Below are 11,668 nucleotides of genomic sequence, written 5' to 3' on the forward strand. Positions count from 1 at the left end.
AAGTAAAGATAATAAATACTTTCAGAAATATAGTTATGTTTTGATTACAGACAAGAAATCAGTGTATTCAATTTTGTAATTAACATCGGACAAGGAAATTCACTTCATATGTAATCTATGTTTGTATGATTCATTTTATGGTATTACTCTAAAGTTTAAAAATATTTATAGCATAGAGTATCTGTACTTAGTTAGTGATCGTTATTTCACACAATTTATAACTTCCAAGATAAAATAATTTTTCGAAAGGCGTTTATCCGCATTGAAAGACCTTGATATGTTATAAAATATCATGCATTACGTTGATAAATTAATTTTAATAATATTTAAAGTATGATCTATATCGCTGCCACTGTTTAAAAATTCGCAAAAACAATTTTTAAGCAATTATATCAACCAGGTTTTAAAAAATAGATAAACAAGCAGCACTTTGAGAAAAACGAAAACAACCATATTATCTATTAGGTTATAAATCTTACAAGTAAATAATATATCAAATCTCAGATAACGATCAAAATCATATATTAAGTTTCAAATATGAGGAAAGGTAACAAGTAAAACAAATAATTTTTCACAAAATTGAAACAACTTTAACTATTTTTAGATTTTTTAATTTATAAGACCACAATTGTCAGAGGAGTTCCTAACCAACTTTAGAAAAAGTTTGATTAAAACAAGCGAAAAAAATGTGAAAAATTGCTTCTTCTGATGAATTAAAGTTTTTAATCAACTACATACTCAAATAGAAAAAATAAATATTTTGTTCAAGCCAGAATGAAATAAATCGATATATTTGGAAAAAGTATCTTGTCTGCATGCTAGTTCCTGCAATGTTGTTTGCGATGAAACACTAAAAAACAGTATTTATTTTTCTAAACACTATTTATTTATTATAAAAATGTTTTTTTTTATAAATTCTTTTATTAGTGTGACTGCAGTATAAGTGATTGCTAAGTGTTGATTTTATACATAATCAGTGAAGTTTGTCGAAATGTTATTTAGTGGAATGTAAATACAATAGATCTCTTGGAATTAATCTTAACCGCATAATCTCAGTTTAACCACAATAGTTATAATATTTAAATTTATGTGATGAGTATAAACTTTGCGAATGATTTTGCGCAATTAACTACATATAAGATAATTCTATTAATATATTACGTATAAACTTGTAGTTCTTAGGACAAAATGTTACTCAGCAATTTTACTTTTCACAATTTGTTTTAAAAAAAAATGTGTCTTTGTTATCTAACTAGAGAAGAGAAGCTTCGAAAAAATCAATTTTTTTAAGCAACTATTACAGTTGTAATACTAAAGTGATTTCATTAGAACAAATTTACCATATCAATTGTTAATACCTCTATAATTTGTATTATGTCATTATATTGACATAAATCATAAATTTTCCTCATGATTTAACACAAAATATTTATTTATAATCATTAAAACAGGTGCCATGTAAACGTAATTTACAAGCATTAATATATATAAGACTTAACTTGTGCCATTTTCAAAACAGAACGTAGAGTTCAATAACTACTACATTTGGCATAATTTTTTATGCTGATTAGTGAGCAATTAAATAAAAATAAAAACAATAACATTGGTGAAAAATGTTTATTTATGCCACTTGCAAAAAAATCTTAGCATCGCATATGAAATTCGGTCGGATATAGCGGCATGTCGAAATTTGCCAAGCATATTGACCACACTTTCATTTTTATTTTTTCCATTGCTAAGTGTATTACAAATGCAATCATGGTTCATAATTACAGACTCTATTACTCAACTGGAACCATTAACTGTGCATTATTACAAACACTTTAGCCGCTTCAAAAGATTCTGTGAAATAGTCAGTTTTTTTAATTAAAATGATGAAGGATTTTTCAACTGCAGTTTGCAGGAAAAAATGCATACACCGGAGAAAATATTTATTGCAGCTAGCAAGTGGTATTACACATGATAATAATTTATTGTAGACAATTGAAGTAACTGTGTAGTAAGCAAAGTATACTTTAAAAGACCTGAAAAATTTCTTAGGGTAACATTTATTAATTTAAAACCACCAATTATTCCAAAGAATTTTACTCTGAATATTTTTTATACAAGCAGGATTTTTGAAGTTCAGATCAAAAGTTATATACCCAAGCTTAAATATAAAGCTTTCACTAAACCCATTATAATCCCAATATCACCATTCAAGAGACAAAACATTGAATGTTATTTTGAGGAATGCGCAGACGTTGACCCAAGATGGTCATAAACATTCACGCAAAATGCAATATGTTAATGACGTTCTTTGCGAATTGTCAATAAATGCTCAAATTTTAACAAACAAAACCAAGAAACGAATGCTGCATACCAACATATTTACGTTCTGGGAAGTAGAAATAAAAATGTTGATTTTCAAATTCAAATAACTGCTGTAGCTGCAGCCGACGAGAACTAACTATATAACGATTCACAGAATATATATAAATATGAATATTGAATTGGGCATGTAAAAACAATCTACAAAAATCTTATTTAATAGCAATATAAAGCAAAATAGACCGTAAGCGTTGTTATGGCAACGCTATGTTACGCCATTATCTTCATATAAATTTGTATTTGCTGTGTAATCAGACTTTTTAGATATAAAACCTAATCTAGAAAACGCATAAACGTCAAAAAAAGCATGGTACCAAAACGGCTTCTTATAAAGTTGCAATTTTTGCATTTATAACACATAAGTGAACTTAGGTTTTATGAGTAAAACGCCAGTTCACACAACAAATGCTTCATGCATTTTTGACGGTTTTTAGTACCATTTTATGCGAGAAAAACCGTTGCCATAACAACGCTATGTTACGGTCTACTTTACTGAACTGGAGAGCTAGGCCCTGCGTCTACAGCACAAAAGACATGTCCTCGGTAGTATAGTGGTCAGTATCCCCGCCTGTCACGCGGGAGACCGGGGTTCGATTCCCCGCCGGGGAGGATATTTTTTCTATGTAGACTATTCTGACTGAGATCTTTTTGACCTAGAGAAACTAAGATTTACTAGTCTGAAATTTGGATAATAATAGTTTTACAAAATAAGCGCGAAAAGTGGGTGTCGAGTGTTTTGTGCATAGAACCATCTCGACATATTGATAGAAAACATGTAGGCATACGTAGATTGCCCAGCTATTTTACTAAAATGCAATTAATTTCATAATCAAGTCACTTTTAATAGTACTCTAATATTCTAAGGCTTCGTTCTAACTGTAAATCTTGTCATGACCACTCATGAACATTGTCATAGTCTCTATTTCGGAAGAGTATGAGCTGAGATTCTCCTTGTGCCGTTTAATTATGAACATAGCATTTTTATTTCATAATAGTAATAAAAAAAATACGATTTCAAAACTGAATCGATAAAAGATATAGTTTAGCTACTCCAGTAAAACTTTTGTACTGAGCAGAAAGCATGAATAATTTGCTAATAAATACTATGACATCTATAATTTGACTTCTTCCTAGTATTAATCATATAATTGTATTTATAATTGTAAGTATATTTGACTAACTATCTATTCTTGATAAAAAAAGATAGTTATTACAATTACAAACAATAATACACGTATAATATAATTATAATCACGATGCTTGATATTTGTAATGATTTACTATATTGTTCAGTTCAATTGACCGACGTCAAAAATTCATCATTAATGCCAATAGCAATATAGTTCTAAATATATTAAAAACTAGCAAACCGGGCGTTTTGCTTTCTCCGTTTCACCACCAGATGGATTCATTTTATGTATCATTTCGTTTGGTGATTAAAAGATGAAGAAAAAAATGTCTGTTGTTGAAATTGAATAAAAATTTGCACAATACACGTGATTGATTTGATGGTTTCCAATGGAGCAGAGAACAATGAGTAGCTGTCAAACAAATGAATAGCAGCCAACAAAAAATATTAGTTTGTAGTAAATGCTAAGTAACATGTTTTTCGCTTTTCTGTTGAAATCTTTCTTCAATTTTCTTTGCTATAAACTTCACGAAGCCCGAAACCTTTCAACGAATGCAAAATCGTCGAAATCGGTTCGTGCGTTCTGGAGTTATATCGTTAGGAAAGAAAATCCAACTTATTTTTATATAATAGATAAAGAATGTTAACATTTGTAAATCCATAAAATGCAAAATTCTATATTTCAATGCAAAAGCATTTAGACTAAATGATAAAGACAAGTTAAAATATATTTAGTAATTCAAAACTGCCTAATATGAAATATAGTAAGTGTTTACAAGATTCAATAAGTATATTCCAATTATCATCCACACGTATGACACCATACATATTGTTGTTCAAAAGTTTAAAGTAAAAAGTCGAATCATTATTATAACTATAAAGCAAGAGCTTTTTATAAAGGAGATGATTAATCATTTTCGTTTAGTCAGGTCCAAAGGTGATTTTTTATTCTATTCCTATTTATTTATTGACAAAAAATCTGCTAATTGTGTGATTTTTTTAATTTGAAACAAACACTCTGAACACAACCGCGTAAAAGAGATTTTATGTTGTTATTTAATTCATTTCAATTACATGCCAGAACATGCAAGTTGCTCGTATTGTAGATAATTTATAAACTATGATTATTTTTCACAATATTCCAGATGAGTCAATATGGCATTGTGACAAAGTCCGCTCTATCTATGACGTTTCATCATAGCTGATAACGCACGAATTCAACTTTGATCCCGCACGCGGATTAATTCCATTTGTATGTCAGTAATCTAATTATTTTTACATTTTTACAATTATTTTTAGATAAGATTTCTAGATTAGAAATTTATCTAATTGACTTTAGCCGATAATAGAAAATATATTGAAATATCTTTTATCATAGAAAAATATTTTAAATACCAAGATAAGTTAACTGTGTAAAATACGATTTTCACAAAACTTAAAAAAATTAGGAAGATAGTGTACTGAAATTTCTGCAAAAATAACTAAAATTTTCATATCTTATTGATAATATTATATTTTTATTAACAGTGAGATATTCATATTTTATGAGTGATATGATATACTTCTTGAAAATTTCTTTTTGTTATCTTAATCGTAAATATAATCAAATAAACCTAAATTTACTAAGTTATTAATCAAATAAATTAGTTGCTAAGTTTTGATCTGGCAATATAGACTGAAATAGCCATAATAAATTAATAAAATAGTCACTGATGGGTCACACGTGTGTACGAAAATCATATATTTAATTTGAGTTTTTTTTAATAATTTTAAAACTTAGCTGTTTGGTCCTTCAAATAATTTGCTTATTCTACTACAAAAAATAATATAAATCCACTAAATAAGGTCTAGGATTATAGTTGAAACGTATGGATTTTAAAACGAATATATAAAAAAATGTTTTCTACTGATGGTGCTCGATGATTGCCCAATTTGTTGTAAAAATTAAATTAAAAATTATATTATATTTTAAACATTATAATTATATTGTATTGTTATATTATGTAGCATCTGCGAATTATATCAACCTTTCATTGAAATAGTTATCAAATATATTACTAAAAGATAGGTTTCTTCATTATTCCTTCATTATTTCATGGAAGATTCAATATTGTAGTAGAAGCAAAAATTCAGAATCAAAACCAAAAAAAAATAGGAACAAGGATTTAAGAAGAAATTGCGCAAAATATTAACAACGATTGCATTAAAGTTTCTCCAAAAAGTTTAGCAATCAAAAATAGTAGGTAAATGTAATATTTATTCAATTATTAGTAATTGTTCTATTTTTTTTTATATTTCTTGTTAAATTTGTTTATGTAATGCAAGTACTAAATAGTGTCAAATCAAGGAAATAAAAACCACTTATCTTTGCTATAATAATTAACACGCATCATTACTAAATATGCCGATATTTAAAAAAAACATAAATAAACATCACATTGAAATTCATCTAATTAGAGAACCAGTTTCTTATCAACAGACATAAAAAGTGCAATACTTGCTTAAAATATTTTCATCCTTTCGATTTATTTAATTTTCTGGTTGGCCTTGATATTGAGGTGAACCGGCGAGCGATTTGGAACAAGAACTAATATTATACGCGATGCATGTATATAAACATTTTAGCAGAAACTTATTTTTAAATTTTACCATAAAAACTTATACTTAAATTAATCAATCAGTAATAAAATAGAGATTATGACTTTGAACAACACAATATTAGTTTGAAAATTAGATATGAATTAGCAATTTTACCTCCAACTTTTAATAGTCATAATAAAATAGAGTTTTGTTCTTAATAGTATGTGATTCACATGGAAGTTTTGAAATTTGTTAAAACATTAAAACCGTAGTATATTTTTCTTCATTGAATTTAGGGTTTAGAACCAATAAAATTGAGCAAAAAGTAATCGCTTGATAATCGAATAATTTAATAAATAAATAATTTTCGTAGGGGTAGTAGTTAACCCCCATTTTCGAATTTCATGGGGTAGTAGTTACTTTTTCAAAATAATTTACTAAAATACCGTACTGACTGTATTTTACCAATCATTGGTTCAAATTATTTTAGTCAATCGGTAAAACAACGCGCCTGGAATCTCAACAACTATTTTTACATTCAACGACTGATGTTGGTCGACTGATAAAGGCGTACGTATAAATGTTGTTCGCAAGTTCGCTAAGAAACTTTGTGTTTCATAATTAATAGTAGAATTTTAATTAACATAATTAGCATGGTTACTAATTTACCTTCGCACAAACCGAATAACTATTCAACAACAAAATTTACCAATTTGTATCTAGCAAACAACTAAATATGGTGTACAGACAAACAAATTGAAAAACACTGCAATGCAGTACTAATTAGTATCACTAATCTTTAAAATTAGCTTAAGCGTATTTAGAAATTAGACATACAGGAAGGTTACTGGACTTTAGTATTATCAGATTTAGACAACGTTGTAGAAAGTGATGGTAATTATCTTTAACCGTTGGCAAAACCAAAAATATAACATTTAAAGAAAATGATTTATTTATAGCAGAAAATCGATTTTATGCATAAAATTGCAAACTACAGTGAGAAAAACAAAAGGCTAAATTTTGATAAAAGGTCATAGAAAAAAATATTTTATTTTTATTTTTATGCTATTTTATATAGAGCAAAACTAATGCAACCGGTCAATCTCAGGGTGATGCAAACCCGTTCGTTAGATAAAATAAATGTTGGAGACTAAAAAGTTTGAAAAAAGTAGATAATTTGAATTTAAATTTAGCATCGTGTTTTCCGTAGCTTTTTTTAGTGTCTCTTATCAAACACAGTTATATCGGTTTAAAAATATAGATGAAAATATCTCATCAAATTAAAATTTATCAGTATTAGAGGATTATAATAAAACATATCTAATATAGATGGGTTAACCATTGGGTTGCATTCTAAAACGCACCGTACCTAAGAAGTATCAAAGCAGCTCATGAGACACTTAATTCCTAATTGCTGTTTAAATAAAAAATTGCATAGTTGCCTATAAGAATTTTATACTTTTGTGCTTCTGTAATCCCGACAGAATACTTAATGCAATATAAGTAACTTTTCGTTGATAAAAATATGTCAATGCAAGTAAGTTTTCTCTGCACATGAAGGACAAAGCTTTATTGTTGATTAATTTAACAAAGAAAGATATATGCATATCACGATTCAATGTGCCTATTTAAAATCAATCTCAAATGCAAAAGAAAATAATGATACTGGATGTTAACTGTAAACATATTATTACAGTATTGAATGAAACAATAATTGCGAATTTGCAAGCGCCATGTTTATACAATTGAATGTGGGTAAATATGTACTTTCACATACTTTCTTCTGGCAAAACTGTTAATTTGATATATTGTGAAAAATTTAATATAATGATGATATTTCAATAGAACCATTTTAAATGTTGCAAAATAGCTTTCTATAGTTTATGTCAGTGGGGTCATTGCCAAATATTAGTCGATTCCATAATACCATATAACGAGTTTTGAATTTCAAAAGATATAGTTTTCGTGATCATTATACAAATCATGCAAATTTCTCGTATTTTCGAAGAGGTTTAGAGGAGAAGAATTTGCAGCTTTATATTTACTTTATACTTGAATTACTGTTCAATAATTTTTTTTAGTAAAATAGACTCTTAAGTTATACTATGTTATGAACTATGTATTTTGTAGGTCAGGTAGTGCAAAATTTTCTTTTTTAGTGGATATAATATGATTTGTAATAGGAGATTTTATAGATGTATTAATTTATATATATGTATATATATATATATATATATTTGATTAATTATAGGAAAACTAATTTTGTTTTCATTTACATAAGTTCCACTATTTGAATTTCTTTATCTGTAAGAAAGTGCTATTACAAATCATATTTGTGAGTTATTTGCGAAGTAGACTAATTAATTCAAATGAGTTCTAAATATATTTTTTACTTGTATTCACTGGTTTAGTATTCAATTATATTTTTCAATATAAATATATAATTTAATTAAAACTTATATTTAAACTTGGTAGCTATTCATACATGCTTAATCATTGATAAACATATTTAGCATGATATTATTAAATCTTCATTCATTGATCAAGATTCATTAAAATGCATATCCATCGAAATGTTTTAAATGCGGCCTTTATATTAAAAACTTGTTTGCCATAATATTGCCATTTATAAATTGAATAAACTTAACTTGATCGAAAACTTCTTCAAAAATTAATTTTGTTAATTAATGAAAAGCAACTCGCAACATATATCGTATAAATATATGTAGTGTTTTCCAAAATGTTGAATATAGTTATGTTCATTGTCAATTTTCTTCACTAAACAAATAAAAATATTTTGATTTATTTCATTTTATTTTATTTTGAAAATTTTGCTATCAGATATCTACGTTAATAATTATTAAATTATCCAAAATTAAAAATTATAATAATATACTACATAATTTGAATCTTATATGAAAAAATAAAGAAGAAAGCCTGGTCTTGATATAATTCGAACTACACTATATAGCTACGTCTAAAATTCGCTCTGGTTATTTTAAAGAAATTTAACAATATTATTTCCAAATCTTTTAACCACAAACTATATTTACTCAAAATACGGAAAACAATTATTATTGATTTACAAATTATCAATAATTAACAGAGAGATACTATAATATTTCCATTGAAACGCGGAAGTTTCAATGGCAGCGCTGCATGCGTTAGTCAAGCAATCGCTGCTACTACATATAATAAATAAAATACTCTGTAGTTTTCAAATAAATGTTTGAAATTATTGTAGTTATGATTTAAATAATAATAGTAAATTTTAAATTAGTTTACATTATATCATATCCAACCACGAGTTGGTCGGCCAAAGAATGAAGCGACACATTGTTAAATTTTAACAACTATACTACTAAAATACTAAATCAGTAAATAAATATCAACAATAATAAAATTCACTGAGCTTTAACTTTCTTTATATAAATGATTTATCTTCTACTGTATGCACTCAATGTATATAAATAAGAATGGAAGTCACTTTTCAATCATTAAAAATTAATACAAATCTTTACATAAAGACTACTGATATGTTATGTGAAATTAAAGTTCGAAATTACTTTTAGTTAATTATACAACTGCGCATATAATTTACATAGGTAATTGGAACTAACACTTCATATAGATAAAAAAAAATAATGGAACTGATTCCATAAATACTAAATTTAAACTATGAAAAAAAATCAACATTTAGAGGTGGCAATTGTTTTATGGATTATATTTTGATCATCAGTAACAAAATATGTAAATTTATGTAAACATCTATTAACGTTAAAGGTTATAAAATTTTAAATGGTTAAGAATGGGAAGAGACAATCTTTAACATTGTTATAATGTTTATACAAGAATAAAATACTGTCAATAAAAAAAGTTATTTGGCAAAGGACGAACTGTTAAATTCATTTAGTAGGAGATTGTGTATTCTCAAATATATATAAATATTTCAAAAATTTCTCTGTCTCATTGGAACTATTTCTAACAATAAGATGGGAATACTATATATTTGATCCATATTTAAGTTTGGTAAAAAAATGCATGGTACATGCTAACTATAACTAGTTTGTTTGGTACGCTTTATAATCGTAGTGAGATAAAATTTAAATAAATTTTAGGTAACAAAAAAAATTAAGTATGTGATTGTTACCAAATTATAAGAAATATTTGCAGCTTATATGATAAGCTGACGTTTTTGATAACCTAATTCAACATATATTATCGCTAATATTATCAGGTATTTAATAAAGTGTTTCTAATAGTAAAAATATGTTTGAATTATATAAAATATTAAGTATTATCATGAACGAGTTCAAAATAATCTGGTCAAATTAGTTAGCTAAAATATAAATGTTTTATGAATTTATATGAATGCTTCTTTAGAAGAGTTATAATTTTACATTAGATTTATTTACGAATGTGTAGAACATATGTTTCAAAACTATTAAAGCAATAAAATATACTAAAACATATGAAAAATTCACGTTCCAATCCATATTAATCTTGTTCAAGTTCACAGATTTTGTTTGCGCTATAAAATTGGGGTCAAAATCTACTATCGCAGAAAAACAACGCGAATCATTTGTGAGAATGTTTTGTCGGTTGCAACATTTTAGGTAGAGAATAATGTCAAAATTAAACATTAATGATTAAACTAAAATTTCAATTGATTTCGGAAAATAAATAAATATAGTACTATGAAACTGTACTATTTTGAAATCAATTGAGAACTATTATATTATCCAGATAAATTCCGAAATATTTGATAATATGATGCTACACATGAAACTATGATATTAGATCAATTAGAGCAATTTTTTATTAATCGATTACGAAATAATATCTTAACCTTACATAAAGAAATATCAGCAGATAAAATAGATAGTAAATATTGTTGTAAATATGTTCTACCAAATTTTGTGAAATCAACGTGAATAGTAATTTAGGAATTTGAAAATAGTCCCAAATATGATTGGGGATTGGTTATAATTAAAAGATATGCATATTCATTTTTTTGATAGAAACAGATTTCACGATATTTAATTTTACACTCGAAATAATTAACAAAATGAGGAATGATAAGCAAAATACTCATTGGCTATATGAATAAATGGATTAAACTAATAGCTATATGAATAAATGGATTAAACTATTATTATTCTTATGATTATATTTGCAATAGGTAAAATAGAAAAAATGATAAAATGTAAAAAGTTCATGAATGACTTGTATTGTTACGTACACCAGAAATTATCAGCCAACATATTCATGTCGAATAAAATATTTTGTTTAATTATTTTTTTTAAATATGGCACAAACATGATTTTTCATTTTGTAATTTTATACTCATTATATAGCTATATATAATAGTGTATTTGCAAACAATTACGTTCAATTTTTAATTTTGATTTTCATTTTTTCATTTAACTTTATTCTGCAAAATAATTAATCTAAAACATTAAGCAGTGACTGCTTGCTAAGTACAACAAATAATGATAAAATCTATAAAATTTAATTATATTAGATTTGTGCATTTAAGATCATGCAAAATATTACATTGTCTTCTATTTGAGTCTAAGAATTTTGCAA

The 11,668-nt window shown here is 26.2% G+C and overlaps 1 non-coding gene across 1 annotated transcript; it reads left to right on the forward strand.

The window, feature by feature from the left end:
* The first annotated feature begins 2,907 nt into the window (after positions 1-2,907).
* On the forward strand, positions 2,908-2,979 carry Trnad-guc. Its single transcript has one exon. It is a non-coding gene; the product is annotated as a tRNA-Asp (tRNA).
* Positions 2,980-11,668: the final 8,689 nt, after the last annotated feature.

The sequence above is a fragment of the Ctenocephalides felis genome, unplaced genomic scaffold (genome assembly GCF_003426905.1).
Source record: "Ctenocephalides felis isolate EL2017-DRISC unplaced genomic scaffold, ASM342690v1 CF-g0.4_SCAFFOLD_03571, whole genome shotgun sequence".
NCBI classification, from domain to species: Eukaryota; Metazoa; Arthropoda; class Insecta; order Siphonaptera; family Pulicidae; genus Ctenocephalides; species Ctenocephalides felis.